The sequence below is a fragment of the Castor canadensis genome, chromosome 12 (genome assembly GCF_047511655.1).
Source record: "Castor canadensis chromosome 12, mCasCan1.hap1v2, whole genome shotgun sequence".
NCBI classification, from domain to species: Eukaryota; Metazoa; Chordata; class Mammalia; order Rodentia; family Castoridae; genus Castor; species Castor canadensis.
Genome location: NC_133397.1, coordinates 124,483,157 through 124,502,281, shown reverse-complemented (window position 1 = coordinate 124,502,281; position 19,125 = coordinate 124,483,157). Strand labels below are relative to the sequence as shown.

Here is a 19,125-nt window from a genome sequence, read left to right as displayed (position 1 = left end):
CATTCTGAAATCCAGTGGGACACATTTTGCCAATTCTTTGATTAGGGGTCCATCTTGCTCTCTGGGAGCTATTCTCAATGCCTCTGAGTCCTGACCTCTCTATTCTTCTTATGTCATAAGAAAAGATAGTTGAGACATCTTCTCAGCCTGCTTAATGTTTGGACGTTTGCGGTGCAAAGATTTCTTTCATTTTTGATTGTCTATGACTTTCTATAGTGGCAATACTTGTTCCAAAACAATTTTCTTAAAAATTTTGTGATTCTGTGACTTTTACTGAGGTTCATTCTGAAAGACAAAAAGCCACAAGTCCAAGTGTCTTTCAGACTGGCTATCTTGGGCTCCTTGTCAGGCAGATAAATGAGAAAACAATGTTCTTATAAAGTCTGTGTTTTGGTGGAGAGAATCTGCAAGGCATTCTCTTAAGATCTTCAAAGTGATTTTTGTTTGTTGCAAACTTTTCCTAAGGTACTACATCAGTGCTCCCTTACAGAAGAGCTTATAGTCTTCTCTAGGATTTGAACTTTAATTTGAAAATCACTTGCTATCTGGAGAGATTGGGAATAAGGAATACTTTTTTTTTCCAAACCTAGTAAATCTTTCATAAATGAACCCAGGTGGAAATTTTAATGTTATCCTGCAAATCTCCTTAGCTATATCATTATGACCCTGGGGGCCATTTACTAGTTTGTACATTATAGCAAGTAATAGTGTTGCTAAACTTGCAGCACTACACTACCGGGAACATGTGCTTGCAGCTCTAATCATAATTTTCTTATTCTCTTTTAAGCTGTCACTAGCATCCTTTGGGTTTTGAGACGCTGTACATGTCTGTTAACATTGCTTCCAGCCTTTTCAGATTTCACCAATGGTCTCAAGCTCTTTGTAGCTTCCACCCACTGCTGCATCCTCAAACCAGTACCACATGCTTTTAGGTTTTTAATATGACAGCACCCATTTACAGACATCAGGTTGTATGTCAGCTGCTCATTGTTACACACAAAAATCATTCCAAATCATACCAGCTTAAAATAACAACAAGCATTTACTCTGTTTCCAAGTCTGAAATGGAGCCATGGTAACTCATTTTTGTTCTGAATTGTATCACATGGAACAGTTATTTCTACAGTGCTGGCTTATTCTCCAGAGGCTGAGGACGGGGCCTTTGATTTCTCTTCACAAGGGTCTCTCCAGGTAGTGCTTGGATTTCCTTATGGCATGGTGGCTGGATTCTAATACAGAGAATTACAAAGCAGCAAGGTGGAAAACGGTGATATTTTTATTATTTAGACTCAGAAGTCGCCTAGCATCACTTCAGCTGACATCTACTAGTGGCAGAGTATTAAGTCACCCTGTTAGAAAAGTAGTTGGAATGGCAGATATTGCTACAGCTATAACTGGAAAAAACAGTCTGCTACAACCCATGTTGTTAAAAAACACTTTCCTATTTATGGGTCATTCATGAATTATCTATCTGTACCTACTGCCTACTTTTAATCTTCATTTATGACCTTACTGATATCTACATGTGCTTTGAATATTGAGATTATTAACTTACTGTCATTGTTAGCCAATATGTTTTCCACAAACAGTCCTTTTCTTATGTGAATTCCAATGGCTGTTTAAAGGAACCACACTGGAATCACCATCCTCAGCACACACTGGAATTGAACTGTGGCTAAGGTTTACAGCGATAGCTACTTTGCTCTTCCATTTGTTACATATAGAATAATAAATAGTTTATAAATTAAGATAAAAATTCATGTGCAAACACTTGCCCTATGGTGTTGGGAATATTTTGATTCCAGAGAGGTATTTAAAGAGAAAAATTTCCAAGGGTCAGTAATTAAACCATATTTCTTACATGCAAAAATTAGTGTTGGCACATAGCTTGTTTCACAGCTGGTTTCCTTTCGAGTTCTCTTTTGCCAATGATAGGGTTAGTTTGGGTTCTCCCAAAAGCATCCCCTAAGAGAAGGATGTGGGTCTAAGTATTTTATTTGAGAAGGTTCTCCAGCAAGTAGATGAGGTAAATAGAAAGGTAAGACAGAGTGCTGCTACTTAGGGCTCAGGTGAACAAGTGGGACTTTTTCCACTGGGACCCTTTTGAATGTTTTCAAGAACACAGTTTAGAATAATATCATTAGCAGATGAGGACGATAGGGTCCAAATCCCCCAATTCTAGCTCTGCACTGGTCGACTGTTACTCCTGGGGACATTGAACTTGTGGTAATTCCAGCTTTCCCTAATGGCACATACAGTAGCTACTACCTAAACAGGTGAGCTCTGTGGTGGGCACAGGATATTCTTCAGTGATACATTGGATAAAGCTGAAAATAAAACTTAAAACATATAAAGATGGTGCAGAGACATGAAGCAAGGATGAAAAGAAATCCATTTATGCAGGAAAAATTAATTCTACAACTTCCAAAATTAGATGAAATCAGCTACTTTTACAATACTTCAAGGCATCAAATCATGTAATTAGAAGTTTTTTAAAAGTTTAATAATTAATTATCTATGGTAAATTGTGAACATGTACATTTCTGAGTCAAAAGTAACAGACTTTAGCTGGGAGCTATCTGCTTACAAGCTGCGTTTGTGAGTGAAATAGAAAAGTTGCTGGAAGGAGATTGCTGGTTTACTTTCAAGAATTTTAACAAAATGAAAGCACAAAATGGAACAGAAATTCTTCTTTTCCTCTTCCTCTCTCCTCTCCTCTCCTGTCCTCTCCCCTCTCCTCTTTTCTCTTCTTCTATCTCCCTTCCTTTCTTCCTTTTTTCCTCTCTTTCTCTCCCTGTCCTTCAGAAAAGTTTCTTGAGGTTCTGGAAGGTTTCAAGCTAGACTGTTAGAGGATATGAAGATTTTGATTTTTAAATCTCCCTGGATAAATCAAGCAGTCTCTCACTCTATCCCTTCCTCCCTCTGTCTTTTTCTTCCTCCTTCTCTCCCTCCCTTCCTTCTTTGTGCAACACAAGGAGACTATTGTTGAAAATATGTATGATCAAATGTAGATTTAGTCTTCCAAAGCTTTACCTTTATCGTTTATTCCACCTGGGATCTCTTAAGATAATGACTTTCTTGTGATGAATGGTTTCCTGTCATCTACTATGTAGTTTGCCCTTAGAAACCTTACACCTTTACATTAGCTGAAAGCTGCCACAATCTGATTACCATCCAGTGTGGATCTCCCTGTGAATGATAATAGAATTAACTTAACAAACATAGAGAGCAAAATGAAATGTCAACTTTTATTACATACTTTTCTTCCATCTGCCAGAGTGATTTTAAATACCAGCTTTCAAAAGCAAAGAGGTACCCAGCAGGCCTTTCAGCAGGTGCACACATTGCACATGGCTGGCTTTAGCATTTGGGTTCTTCTGCACGCTGGTCCAGAAGAACCCTCCGCTGCCCTGGTATGGCAGTGGCAGAGGGCCACACATGGCAGTAATCCTTTGACCATCTGTGCTTTTCTCTGCTTAAGATAAGCTGTTGTGGTTGAACAACTCTGCTTTGTCCTTTCTTTGTTGTGAGTTTCTTGAATTTTGAATCTTGGCTGTTAAACTGGCAAATGTTCCTCTTTCTTTCCTCAAGAGAATGCTGCCTTTTCTCTTCTTTTCTGACTGCTATCCTTATGGATTGTGAGCCAGAAATCTGCATGATTATGATTTAGTGTTTGGTAGCAATTGTCTGATGAAATATGGACACTTGTGAGCTAAATGGTGGGAAGATACCAAGAGTTAAATTTTTAAGCTTCATGGGATAAATCAGCTTAACCTGAGATATTAGTAACGCATCCATCATAAACTAGGTGTGTCAGTCAGATTTCACGATAACATTGTGCCATCATCTCCTTCACATTGTTCATCAACAACAGCTTAGTTTACACTTTCTCCACTTTTTTAGTTTCATAGTTGCATTAGAATGTGAGCTCTAAGAATTTAGTTACTCTATATTTCTTCTTGCAAGTATATGCAGTATGCATGATTATAGCAGATGCTCAGTAAATAAGTCTTGAAGTCATGGATGAATGTCATCTTGTTGCTTACTGGTTCCATCTGATTTAAAGTGTATTTTGTTAAGAATCAATAAAATGGTCAAAAACTATCCCCACTTTCCTAAAACTATGTTATCTAGAAGGGTCACTCTGCAAGTTCACCTTGGCACAGTTCTTCCTTTAGCCCTTGTAGCATACAGGGAGATATTTTAAAAATTTATTTTTATTTTTTATTTTATTTTATTTGTATGTGCAAACGATGTTTGGGAGGGAGATTTTCTTAAATGAACAAATTAGAAGTACTGAACTGTCTCATCTCTGGACAAAAGACAAATATTCTTGTAACAGGTAGTGCCCAAGTTAATCTGACTTTGAGACTGGGGGAGGAGTAACCTCACATGCCTGAGACCAAGGAACATAAGTGTGAAATCCAAAATAATAGGGTTAAAAGGCTCCAGAGTATAGGTATGAAAAACAAAATTTTGAAAGGAAAAGATGTGGTTAGAAAGCCAGGGTTGGGAACTGTGAGCCAGTTCACTACGGTGTGGTGAGGTAAGCAGTAAACTATTTGCTTGCGACAGAGACCAAGAAGTAGCTATTATGTATACCTTGCTACCATTAGAAGCAATAACACAGGACTTCCCAAGCAGCCTTGGTAAGGATCATTGTCCTTAAAGTGACAACTTCTCCAATTGTATCCATTTACCTTCAAAGCCCATAGCATGATTCTTTGTGGCTAAGTAATGCTCCACTGTGTATATATACCACAATTTCATGATCCATTCATCAGTTGTAGGGCATCTGGGTTGTTTCCAGAGCTTGCCTATTGTGAATAGTGCTGTGATGAACATTGGTGTATAGGTGTCTCTACTGTATCCTGCCTTACTTTCTTTTGGGTAGATGCCCAGGAGCAGTATCACTGGATCATATGGCAGTTCCATCTCTAGTTTTTTGAGGACTCTCCATACTGCTTTCCACAGTGGTTGTACTAATTTGCATTCCCACCAGCAGTGTATAAGGATTCCTTTGTTACCCTTGATTCTGGCCATTCTAACTGAGGTGAGATGAAATATAAGTGTTGTTTTGATTCGCATCTCTTTTATAACCAGGGAAGTAGAACACTTCTTCATGTATTTACTGGCTATTTGTATTTTTCCTTTGAGAATTCCCTGTTTAATTCATGTACCAGGATCAGAAACACAAAGGCCACATATTTTCTCTCATACGTGAATGATAGACCCAAAGATAAACATATGCACAAAAACAAGCATGATCATATACAAACTCATATGTAGAACATGTTTGTAACAGTGGAACTACTCTATGGAACTCAGGGAAAGAGAGAAAGGAAAAGACAATGATAGAGCAATAGTAATATCACATACCAAAAGATGTGAGAGTCTAGAGGATATAAGGATGTATATTAAAAGATGTTGAAAAAGGTTGGTGGGAGGTAAAGGGGTCAAGGAGAGCATTCGAAGGGTTTGAACAACCAAAATAAAGCATGCCCACAGAGGGCATACATTGAGGCACCCCTCTGAATGCCAACTTAAATATTAATTATGAAAACCAGGACTATAAAATAGGCACAGTGTGTATGGGGGGGTACTAAGGGGAGAAAGGAGGGGAAGGGACAGAAGTTAAGGTGAGAGTATATGGTAGGTGGACTTCATATACCTATATGAAACAGAACTAAAAACCCCTTGCAATTGCTTAGTGGGGTGGGGAGGGGACTGAAGGGAGAGATGATGGGGGCAATGTACAATATAAGTCTAATCAGAATTGCCACTATGAAACTCCCCTGTTTCATGAGTATATCCTAACAAGAATTTTTTTAAAATAAATAAATAAAGTGACCACTTCCTCCTCCAGAGCAATGTGGCTCTGTGTTGGAGTCCTGTCCATTCATCTGTGAAATACCTCAATGCCTTCTGCAATATTCCCACAGTGTTCAAATACCAACATGCTTGTTTGTTGAGAGTGAGATCCATCTGTGTATAATTCTGATTATTACAATGTTTTATATATATATATATATATGTATATCTGTACATTTTATCTTTTGGCTTTAATTCTATAAGATTCCAATATCAAATCTTGTTTTTTCTTGCTGCATTCTCTAAATACTGGAAGACAGTTATCATTCCCTGTGCTAATGAGGGAGATTAACTCTAGTGACTGTATCAAACAAACCTTGAAATCCCAGTGGCTGAGAACAGTAAAGGCTTATTTCATTCTTCTGTGGATCAAGATGCCTTTCTGAATCTTGTAACTATGTTTTCTGAAACAGAGAACCTTCAGGGTCACTTTGCTAGAGGAAAAGAGAGATGGAGACAGCAAAGTAACCATTAATTGCCTTGTTCTTGAAGTGACACATCCCTCAGTTTGCTGGCCAGAGCTGGTCCAGTGTCCATAACTTAGTTTCAAGGGATTCTGGGAAATGTAGGAGAGAACTTGGATCTTTGGTCAATGCTAAGTGTGCTATCTGCTATATGATACTCCAGTAGATTTTTATAAAAATATTTTTCCAACTAGGGTAGATTTCTTAGAGCCTTTGATTATTTTTGTTTCAATTCTTCTTTCTTTTCTTTCCTTTCTTCCTTCCTTCCTTCCTCTTTATCTTCCTCTTTTGCAGTACTGGGGATTGAATCCAGGGCCTCACACTTGCTAAGGAAGCACTTTAACTTGAGCTATCACCCAGTCCTCAGCCATTTCTTGTAGGACAGAATTCCAAAAGATCTCTTCTCCTAAGACCTCTGGTGGTTCAGGCCTGTAATGCAAGCCCTGGAGAGGTTGAGACAAGAAGATTGCAGATTTAAGGCCAGCCTGGGCTGCATGGTGAAACCCTACATCTCCTTTACACTCATTAACACATCAACTGTTTCTCGGATTATGTATTCAATAATGACCTGATCCCATGCTTCTTCAGTGGAATATATTTACAGTTTAATGTCTTTACTTAACCACCAGGAAGCAAAATAACCAAAATCTACATTAAGTGAATGAAGGAGCCCCAAGTGTAATTTCACTTGGAAGAAGGTTTGCATGTCATCGAGTGTCTCTTTAAGCTACTAATCTGGCAAGAAAGAATATTTAAAATAGTTAGGCTCATCTTCTGAAGATGGATTAAAGGTGCACATTTCAGAAAGTAAACCAAGCACATCTGTCATTAGAAACACTGCAGATTGCACAGTGTCTTTAAAATATATACTTTAATTCTTAAAGACATGTGATTACTGTACATATACATGGGGTGCATTGTGACATTTCCATACAAGTAAACAATTTGTCACAATCAGAACAGACATGTATCATTTGTTTGTGTTGAGAACACTTAAGGTTCTCTCTAACCATGGTGACTCTTTTTGGCAGGGACAAGAAAAGAGAACAGACATTTATTGTGTCTTCAGACCTAAAGGCATAGAGATCCAGCATCTAGCAAGAAGATATTGTTGATCTCCCTTTACTACAAATTAGAGCTTCCTTGGTCAGAGCTGAGGCATCAATGTCACTGCATATGTAGAAGGACATTTGATAAAATCGCAATTGTGGTGTGGATATGGTAGCATTTTTACACACATAAAACTGCAGATGAGTTACTGGTGCCATTTTTCCAAAAAGGAGCATGTTGGGCTTGCATAGTTAAAAGCTGATCACTCCGTGTGGCACAGAAACGAAAATCTCAGTGGGAGCTAAGCACTGCCACAGAGCTGAGACTCTTGTTAAATTAAGATTATCCAGCCCCACTGAGGAGGAAAATCCATTTACATATTTACACCTCAAGATCTTAATTTTCCAGACACGTCCTAAGGAGGACTATGTGTTGTTCAAAGGAACCAAATATTCATTGCATTCATTCCTTTCTTTTTTCCCACCTAACTCACTTAATAAGTAACAATGTGGCAACTGATATTCCTAACAGACTTGAATTTCCATAGTGTTTCACTTTTAAAATATTTAAGCTTTTTGGGGATGAGGTCAAGATAGTATTAGTCTTTTCTACCTCTTACCATGTACAAAGAAAGTGTTCAGTAAATATTCATAGAGTGAATATATAAGTGAATCATATTTTATATTTTGTCTACTCAACAGCTCTCACACTAAACACACTAAACATTAATCTTATGATGCTAATGTTCTAGATTTATAAGAACAGCTCTATATTTTATAATAAAGTACAAGAAATGACCTTAATTTTCAAATACTACCAATGTAAAATAAAACAAAACAATCAAATACCACCAAAGTCAATCATAAAAATATACACTCTTGCATAAATAAATGGTTAGTAACACTAAATATCTGTTCAGTTGATGTTTTAAGGAAAGTGTTACTCCTTTTTTTTTTATTACTGAATTGTGCTTGGTTGACAAACTTAATAATCCTCAGCATCTTTCAACATGTGTTCAAGCATTCCCACAGATTCTGAGTGATTTTATGTAACAGATTCTCCTTTGATCCTCACAGGTTCTGAGCTTGTGTTGCAATGTGCGCTTTTAGACAGCTGGAAGAACAAGAATAAGGAATTTGTATTTTTATTTCCCAAGCAAGAAAAATTCCCAATTTTGCACTGCCACCTGAATGAATGTTTTAAAGTTCTCTCTGACCAAATCTTCAAGCCAGCAACTCCGCATCAGTGAGTTATCAGCTAATTGACATTGACTTTGTGCTTTTCTTTAAGAAAAGGAAACAAACTTATAAGCTATCAAAATAAACCTGTGTCTATTGAAAGTTATACTTTACCAAAAATGATAATTGCAGAGATTATTAAAACACAAGGAAGTGTATAGAACACAAATGTTAGGTGGTATGGATTTTATGTAAAAATATAAACACAAATAGGATTAGAAGCTCACGTTCAAAATTCAAAAGAGCTAACTAGGGCTTAGAGTCATGGGTTACCATTCTTCCAGTTACAAAACTATATTAAAAATGACTGCAGGCTTGTCTCTTACTTTTTAAAATGATACAACAGCCCTTCATATGCTTGACTTTTATAGCCCAAAAAGATTATCCTGGAATGTGAACACACAGCCAGGCATTTCTCTGCAAAGCTTGGATTGTTATGTATCTACTCCTCGTTTAGGTTTTACCTTCATACAAGCTTTGGTCACTTGCTCAAAATCAATGCTTTAGCCACGTTTAAACCCAGGTTTTAGTGAAACTATTAAGTCCACACAGATTAGGGTTTTTTTTTCCCTCAGAATCAAAAAATAAACTGGGGATATTGTGCGGAAATACAAGACTGGAGAGGTCTTGAATAGAAATAATTATGAATGAAGAGGAAAAGGAAATCAAGATACAATCACTGATGCAAATAAACACCAAATGATATTTGGGAAGTCCTTCTTAACCCACATTTTCATTTTAAATCTGACATTTTTTAGTTGTTGTTTGGTGATACTGAGGGTTGAAGTCAGGGCTTTGTGTTTGCTAAGCAGGTGCTTCACCACTTGAGCCACTCCTCAGGCCCTTTCTGAGTTGGTTATTTTTTAGATGGGGTCTCACTTTTAGCCTTGAACCTGGCCTGTGAGCCTCCCATCTGTGCTTCCCTGAGTAGCTGGGGTGCCAGGCAAGGGCTGCTGTGCCCAGCCATTGGTTGAGAAGGGGTTTTGAGAATTTCCTTTCCCAGGCTGGCCTTGAACTTGTTATCCTCCTGCCTCAGCCTCCCCAGAGGTGGGGTTACAGCTTTATGATACCATGCTCAATTTAAAATCTTGCATTTCACTCATGCTACATGTGTCAGTTTGTAAGACACACACACACACCCCACAGCCAGTTAGGATGAAATGTTGATATTTTTAAATACACAGGGGAACCAAATCTGCTCACATAATACTAGCCATCAGAGTAACACTGGGAACATAAAAGATTAAGAAAGAAAAAGAATCTTTGCTTTGGAATGAGCAGTCAATACTTTGACAACTATAAAAGGCCTGTTTGGAATTCAGAGATCAAAATGGAGCTGTAGTCTTTGCAGCTCCATTAGAAATTAGGCCCAAACCACTTCCCTTTTTATGACAGTATTCAACTGTGCATGTTAGATCTTCCCAACAGAAAGCCTAATGAGCCCTGTGGAGGCCACACTACCTGCCAAGAAAATAATCCATCTTCTGAAAGCTCCAGTGACAATATTCTCACTGCTCAGAAAAAATGCCGAAATGCTACCATTCAAAACATTTCCTGCAACCACCTCTGGCAATCCTGAAGAAGCTAATGAGTACACAAAAGAGTCATCATCTCCAAACTCAGAAAATAAAAGTTGTAAGTCAGCAAATTAACTACTGATTGTCAAAAATTGACCTTCATGAAGTGTCAAACAAAGCTTGTCGCGGCTCCTGAAAGAAACCCAGCAGAAATGCCCACGAATTAAGAAAGGGACACAGCGCTTCCACTCACTGCCCAGCCAGTGCTCGATCTGCTCTGAAGATTGTTGTCACCATTTCATTTTGGAGACACATGTTAAGACTAAATAATCCTCAGGCCACTGAAAGTGTAAACATGGCAATAAGAGTATTAAAAGGAGAGGCTTGTCTCTTCTTAATTTTCTCTCTCTCTCTCTCTCATTAATTATTTGTTTTGTCTTTTCTCATCACACATCAACATTATTTTTTTACTTTGCATGAAAACTTTTCTCAAAGAAAAGTATGTTTGCTCATTCAATGAGCATGTATTGAATTCCTACAGTGTCAAGCATTGCTCAATTGCTAAATACCAAATACCACAAAGTCTGTGTCCTCATTGTTCTTGAATTCTGATGGAAAATTTAAATAAACCGATAAGTGAATAACACAGCTACTATTCCAGATGGTGATAGATGAAATGGGAAGAAAAAATAAAGAGGGGAGGAGAAAAGGAGATAGATATTGTAGTTTTAAGGTGATGTTTGAACAAAGATTTGAACAAAATGAGACAGATAGCCAGGTTAGTATTGTCTTTATACCTTAATAAATTGCCTTAAGTCTTTTTTAAATAAGAGAATTTTTCTATTTATAAGTATTATGTAACCAGTTACCAGAAAACATTGTGGATTCAAATAAGCATTTTCTTTTTGTTTGTGATTTTTGTAGGTCATGAGTTCGGGAAGAGCTCACCTGGGCAATTGTTGCTTGAGGCATCCTTGTGTCTGCAGTCATTGGAAGCAGTGGCTCACGTACCGTATGGCTCCCTCACATGCGTATGCGTGCTTACAGGTATTAGCTGGGTCTTTACTGGGCTGTGAACCAAAGTGCCTACCTGTGGCCTCTCTAGTATGGTGGTCAGCACCGTAGAGCCCAGTAGCAATAGCACTTCCTATATAGAAACTCAGAGCTCCAAGCACATGTGTACCAATGAACAAGGCAGGCACTCCATCATCTTTAATGATTTAGCCTTTGATGTCATTCAGAGTCATTTCTGTATGTTAATAATTACAACTGAGCTTACAAGCTTCACCCTACAAAGCACACTCAACCAACACTCATAGGAGATATGTCAAAGAATTTCCATTCTTTACCAAAAATATTACAGCTGGTGTGAAGGTTAATCTTGATTGTCAACTTGATTATCTTGAGAGATGCCTAGGAGATTAGTAAAGCACTCTCCTGGGGTATGTCTTTGAGGGCATATCCAGAGATGATCGACATACAGGAGAGCAACTGAGGGAGGAAGACAAACCCTGAACATAGACAGCATCATCCGAGATGCTGGGGTCCCAGATTAAGTAAAAGTTGGAAGGAGGACAGTGCATCTATTACTGCTGCCATCACCCTTGGACATCAGACTCCACCTTTTCAGCCATTTACATGGTTCACACCAGTGACTCTCCACAGAGGCTCCAGGCCTTCAGTCTCAGACTGGGGCTGCATCATTGGTCTTGTTCTGTGGCTTCCAGACTTCTTGGACTGAGAAGTGACCAGGTTCCCTGGATCTCCAGTGTGCCGATGGCCATTATTGGACTATCCAGGTTCCAATGGTGTAAGACAATCTAATAAATCTCCTTTTGTAATTATATATATTGTATTTCACAACTATATATATTTTTTTCCATTGGTTCTGTTCTTTCAGAGAACTATGACTAATACAGTTACAAAGGAAATACATGAATAAAACAAATCTATTTTTTGGTCGTTGCTTTGGCTTGAAGAGTTGAGATCCATTCTAGTCTGAAAGGAAAATATTTTTGAGAGATTTAGATTTTATTTAAAAGTTGAGATCAATGTTATTAATCTGTTTCCAAAATTTCTCACAGTTTCACCTAATCAAAATATTTATCAATTGAGTAGTTAGGAGGTAATGACAAAATACTATTAGGTTTCTTAGCTCAGAAAACTTAAGGAATTTCTTTTTTTATTTGTTCACATATACATTCATGATGAATTCATTCATTTATAAGTCAGTTTTCATTATTTTATCTGGGAGTAAGAGAAAGTTGCATAACTAGAAAAGCCAGCTTCTGGTTTTGCAATTTTAGCTGAAATCAAGTCCCTTCTACAGGAAAGAAAGTTGCTTTGCAGGTGTGAGGGAAGGCTGGTTACTAAGAAGGAAGTCTATGAATGGACAAAGGGCCCAATGGTTTAGTGCCCACCTGTCATACCTAAGAGGAAAATGATGCTGAGCTTTCTGATGTTTTGCATAGTTTCTTTTGACTTTGCAAAATTATTTTCCATCTCCAAACAGAACATGGATTGAACACCAGCAGAGAAATGAGAGCGACAGGTGTGTGACTCTTATTCAGTCTATTCTCTTCAGCCTCTTGAAGCATGTTGAGTGGAAACAGAGGTGAAGGGATGGAGGTGTTCTTCAGATTTAGTCTTTATATTAAACTTTATACATTTGGCAATACCAAAGTTTGAACTCAGAGCCTTGCACTTGCTAGACAGATGCTCTACCACTTGAGCCATACACTCAGCCATTATTTTTTCTTTTTTGCCTTTGTTATTTTATAGTAGGGTCTCATACTTTTTGTCCAGTGCTAGTCTCAGACCACTGTCTTATTTATGCCTCCTGTGCAGCTGGGATTCAGGCTGCACCACCTTCACTATTGGTTTTGGAATGAAACATGGAAAATGTTTACTTACAACCACCTGGCTGCTTTCACTCAGGATGAATTTTAGAGTAGACTAACAGTTTATTACTTTAATCCTTTTGGCTCCCAGATAATAATGCATTTTGGTAAATATAAAGTCATATTGGTTTAATGTTCAAGAGAAAATTGATGTAAGTCCAATGTTTCTTCTTGGATTCATTTTTCAAAGAAAGTCTCTTGGTTTGGTTGGAAATGAATGGCTTACACACCAGCAATGTGCAGGAAGACCCTTACATTATGACTGGGTAAGAAGGAAATGAGATGTCATGCAAACACCTTAGTCACCTCTGTGAAGGAGTCACTGCCCTCAGCAACAAATGGTTTCTTTTTCATGTTTGGTTATTTCTTCTTGCTGTGATCTAGAAAATCTCTCTTAAATCCAAATGACAGGATGTTATGTGGGACTCACAGCCCCTCTGACTGATCTGAAGTTGAGTTTGGGTGTCATATGTTCTCAGGATGCCTGGAAGCAGTGATTACATTGGTACCCATTGATGCTTCTAGACCATAACTGCAGGGCCTCTGGGGAGACTCACACTTCAGGTTCAACTTTCACTCTTTCCCTCTTCATGTCATTGAACTGGGACCTGCATCTCTAGAATAATGAAATAAAACTGCATTGAGTGTTGGAGCAAGAGAGACTGGAGTCATTCAACCTAACCTATGCTTTCGTCCCAGGAGAAGAAGACCTACAGTGTGTAAATGGTTTGCCCAAAGTCATGCATTGTATGTCTCTAGACCCAACAATCAATCCTTTTTCCATTGAACCTTGCCATCTTTTATAAAAATTAAAAGGAAATTTGGAAAGTCAGTAATATAAAGTGAGGGAAGGCTGGTTACTAAGAAGGAAGTCTATGAATGGACAAAGGGCCCAATGGTTTAGTGCCCACCTGTCATACCTAAGAGGAAAATGATGCTGAGCTTTCTGATGTTTTGCATAGTTTCTTTTGACTTTGCAAAAATATTTTCCATCTCCAAACAGAACATGGATTGAACACCAGCAGAGAAATGAGAGCGACAGGTGTGTGACTCTTATTCAGTCTATTCTCTTCAGCCTCTTGAAGCATGTTGAATGGAAACAGAGGTGAAGGGATGGAGGTGTTCTTCAGAACACCTACTCTATATAGAACATCAACTCTGTATTGCTTTTAGTTCCTGGCTTGTAGTTATACATTCTGAATATTTGGGGCTCTCAAGATAAATTACTGGTCACAGTTCTCCTGAAAATGATATAAATTTTGTCTGTTTTGTTTCCACTCTTACTACTAGACTGAGGATTTATTCTTAGGCTTTACAGTTCCCTTCTTCTGATATATGAGCTATCATGTAAGTGTAGGTTTTCAGTATTAATAAAAGGACCTCCCTTCTCTGCCATGGACATATCAGTTTTCACTGAATGCTTGAATCTGTGGTTTGCTCCTACTTTATAGCCTGAACCTGTATCTATCTAATACCTGAGTCTTTAGTAATAGAGACAAAAGGCAGCCTCATCTAGGGGCTCATGCCTGTAATCTCAGCTACTTGGGAGGTAGAAATGGGGAGGATCACAGTTCAAGGCCAGCCCTATCAAAACAGTTCATGAGACCTCATCTCCTCAGAAAAAGATGGGTATGGTGGTGTGTGCCTGACATCCCAGCTACAGTGGGAAACAAACAAAAAAATGGAAGGACTTTGGTCCAGACCAGCTCAGGTGTAAAGCAAGACCCTACCTCAAAAATAACCAGAGTAAAAAATGCTTGTGAACGTGTCTCAAGTAGTAGACCAACACCTGCCTCCAAAGTGTGAAGCCTTGAGTTTAAATCCCAGCACCATAAAAGAGAGAGACAAGTGGTGTTAAATAAACCAGACTCATCTCATTTGACCTACTAGAAGGGCTAGCCATTTCATGCAAACTTGAAAACCTTTTCTCCAATAAGTAATTCTCTCAAACTATGATTTTGATATGCCAATTCTCACATCTTGCTAGTTATCTTTTTGTGCTAAGTTATAATTCTAGAATTGTTTTTCAATGAACTCTAATGAAATATTTAAATAGTTTTAACACAATACTGCTTATTTTCAGGGGGGTCTACCACCAAATCGATAAAAGCAAGACCTAGAAGTTGCATATTTACTTTGAGTACTGTTTGCCCCTCAGCCTTAATAATATTTGATGACAAAATTATAGACATCTTTTAAATAAATTATTGCTCACAAATCCTAACATTTTAAGGGACATTAGTGAGGAAGCGCTTTAGTCACAGTGAGTATATGTGGCGTTGTACTTTCACTGCTTATTATTATATATTTTTATTATCTATCATTATTATAGATATTTTGAAAGAAACAGCTGTACATTGTTCAGTTACCTAAGTTAAAAGATTACCTCTAAGAGTATACCCTGTTCTTCTGTTATGAGAATGTAACTTTTAATAAGAAATTAATGCGAGTCCTTTTCCAATTCAGTCCAAGTCTGCTTGAGTTCCTTAGCAAAGCATTTTCTATTGACTCACATTAATACTAAACAGTTGGCTTTCAGATAAATTAATGCTGTCTGTTGCATATTTCCCTTTGTATAGCTGTCCCCTCCTTCCTCTGGGCCTGGGACCAGCCATAAGCTATTTGGTTGGGCTTATTAGTTCTTAGAAAATGTTTTCACAACCTAGCAGATTTCTTACATATCTGCACGCCATGTATTGCATCTCAACGAGTGGAGTTCTCAGCACTGGAATTTGGAATTTCTTATTGTGCTGAAGCAAATCATACCGGAGTGCTGCTGACCTAGCTAATTTTGGGAAAAGGTCTCCCCAAAGCCAAGTACTGCTACTGAATGTTAACAACTTTGTTTTAGTGATCTTCTATCAAGCAATATAACAAAAAATCAGAAAACCCAGTAAGACTTCATAAGGTCAGATTCATTGCACACAGGGGTCCACGTATATTACTGAAGACTGACTGCTCCAAACAATTATATCCAGCCTAACTTTTAGCCTTAAACTCTCAGGAATGAATGGAAGTAGAAGCTTGTCAAAACTCTTCAATAATAAGCTTATAAAATGCTGCTTCTTCTTCTTCTTCTTCTTCTTCTTCTTCTTCTTCTTCTTCTTCTCCTTCTCCTTCTCCTTCTCCTTCTCCTTCTTCTCCTTCTCCTTTTTCTGCTTCTCCTGCTCCATCTCCTTCTCCTTCTTCTTCTTTGAATGCCATTCTGAAGTCCTACACTATTAACATGCTCCTGAAATAGGTTTTTCTCATCCTTTTTTCTCTCAATCAAGCTTTCTATTGTGGATTAGACAAGAGATAGAGAGTTCAAAAGTGACCCAAACTTTAGAGGTTTGTACCTAGAATAACCTTAGTACATCCTCTCCATTCTGGACTCACTCCATTTTAACACTGTATATAGGTTTAGCTCTGTGACAGATACAGAAATATAGCTCCTCCTTTTATAGTGCACAATTGTTTATTGCTGGGAGTTTTGCTGACCTGGGGACTACATTCCTGGCCTTTTGCATCCTAGTTAAATGATTTTCATCAATGGTACATGAACCAAAGTGGGGTAGTCTCCTCTGGACTGGGGGTTTTAAAATAGTTCTGCCTTCTCACACTTTATCCCACCTCTTCTGCCGGCTGGAGAGCAAGGGCATGAAGGTAAATGGGAATCCAGAGACATAAGACAGGAATGTGATTCCCTGAATTCACTGTATGGAGGAAAACCAAGCCTGCCCACAGGAAGAGTCACCTTGTACTTTTGGGTAAGAAAGACATTCCTGTGGGTGTGACCATGGAAATTCAATGATGGTTCCATTGTTTACAGCAGTTAGCACTTTCCTGACTGTAATAGTTTCTTTCATATGCTTCTATGTGCTTTCCAAGGAGTTAAACTAACTTGCTCATTTTTGAAACTTTGTACTTTCCCAATTTCCCCTATGGTTGATAGCACAGTATTTTTTTTTTTTTACTCAACAAGTAACTATTAAACTATTTCTAGTTGAGTACTTGCTATGTGATAGTCACTTTGCTGTGAGATTTTCACATACTACAAATATCACAAAGAAAACATGAAGAAATGTGAACTCTCCTGGAATATGAAGGTATTATATGGTGTGCCCAAGATCAGGTAGTTACTGAAAGTCTACACCCATATAGTCTAACTTTTCTCATGTTAAACCAAATTGTGTCTTTGCAAATGTCTGTCATTTTTGGAAGGCTTTTTTGGGGCCAACTTTGTAATTTACACAAATCATCTCACTTAATCCTGTAACAAACACATGTGGCATGTACTGGATGACAGAAGAGACAAAGCTATTTCATATCTGGTGTCTCCTTAAGCATTTTAAGCACTTGCACTGTGTAGAAGATTGAAATAGGTTGTTTACTATTTGACAGACTACTTAAGTAGCCAACATTGATATAAATCCAGCAGAAGAGCTTAAGTAAGTTGTAGCAGAATATTAAATCAAGATGGTCTATAACTTAGATATGTAACACTTAACTAGAAAGATACTATACTAGTTTCCTATGACTTCCAGAACAAAGTACCACAAACTGATTGACTTTAGCAATAGAAATTTAGTGTCTCACAGTTCTGGAGGCTACAAATCTAAGGCCAAGTTGTCTGCAGAGTTGATTCCTTCTGGGTGCAGTAAGAGAGACTGTTCCATGTTTCTTGCCCAGTTTCTGGTGTTTTGCTGGCAGTCTTTGGCATTTCTGGGCTTGTAGAAGCATCACCCTGAATTGTGTCTTCACAAAGTTTTCTCTGTGTGTGTGTGTGTGTGTGTGTGTGTGTGTGCATGTATCTATATCCTAATTCCCCCTTTTTATAAGTACAGTCTTATTTGATTAGAGCCTACCCTAATGACTTCATTTTAATTTGATTACCCTTCTAAAGACCTAGCTGTAAATGAGGTCACATTCCGAATTATTTGGGGTGGGCATTTCATCATATGAATGTGGGGGAGGGGCATACAGTCAAGCCTCAATAGACAGTGATGCATTGACCTGCTGAGCACAAAACCACTAACTCCCTAGTGGACAGCTGACATTGCACTGGCCTCTGGGGAGTCCAGCAATGAAGTGACACATAAATTCCTGCTGTCTACTATACCCCACTGGATTTCTTGTGCATTTCCTTGATTGATATTTTGGTAATTAAATCTTATATTGTAAACAGCTAAGGATATACAGATCTTCTCTTTCCAAAGCCTCTGCAATAAATAAGTAATTCAGCCATATTTAATAAATGAATGCATTCCATTAGAGGTAACATAGTTTACATGTCAGGAAAACTATTGTTATTTTTAGGTCTCCAGCATGGTCCTTAGTGAATTAATTCTGGCTGTTCATGAAGTGATATAGCATACAACAAGGTAAGCAAATTAATTGTTATTTAACAAGACATTGCTTTGCACTAATTTTGCATTTCTAAGCTACTAAAATGCTTTATAAACTCTAGGTGTCAAGCAATTTCCAAATGACACACCAGTGACCTTTTAAAATGTTCTTACCATATCTGTTCTTTTCCCAACTGCATAAGCCTAGTACATAGAGGTGGATAGAAGACATTTGTATTTAAAAAGTTCCCCAAAGGCCATGTGCTAAAGACTTGGCCACCAGTCTGTGGTGTTACTGGAAAGCGGTGCAACCATTAGGAGGTGGGGCATGGTGGAAGGAAGTGAGGTCACTGGGGTCATGCCCTTAATGAGGATTTTGGGGTCCTAGCCACTCCTCTCCTTCCACTCCCTTCTCTCTCTCTCTCTTTCTCTCTCTCTCTCTCTCTCTCTCTCCTTTCTGGCTACCATGAAGTGAGCAGATTCTCTCTGTCATGATTATCTGCCTCACAACATGCCTAAGTTGACAGGGCCAAGTGACCATGACCTGACACCTTTGAAATTATGAGTTACAATAACCTTTCCTCCTTGAAATGGATCTCAGGTATTTTGTCACAGTGACAGAAATCTGACTGACATACAAAGCAAAGCAAAGGGTCATTATGAAAAGTAAGACTGGAAGAGCTCATAGGAAAGAGCTAACAGGAATTTGTATGCAGAAGGAAACACTAAGGACATTTTAGGAAACAGGTCTCTGAAAT

The 19,125-nt window shown here is 38.2% G+C and overlaps 1 long non-coding RNA gene across 1 annotated transcript; it reads left to right on the top strand.

The window, feature by feature from the left end:
* Positions 1–8,463: 8,463 nt before the first annotated feature.
* Positions 8,464–18,404, top strand: LOC141415099 (uncharacterized). The gene is made up of 3 exons (XR_012440126.1): positions 8,464–8,630; positions 11,065–11,187; positions 18,339–18,404. It is a non-coding gene; the product is annotated as an uncharacterized lncRNA (long non-coding RNA).
* Positions 18,405–19,125: the final 721 nt, after the last annotated feature.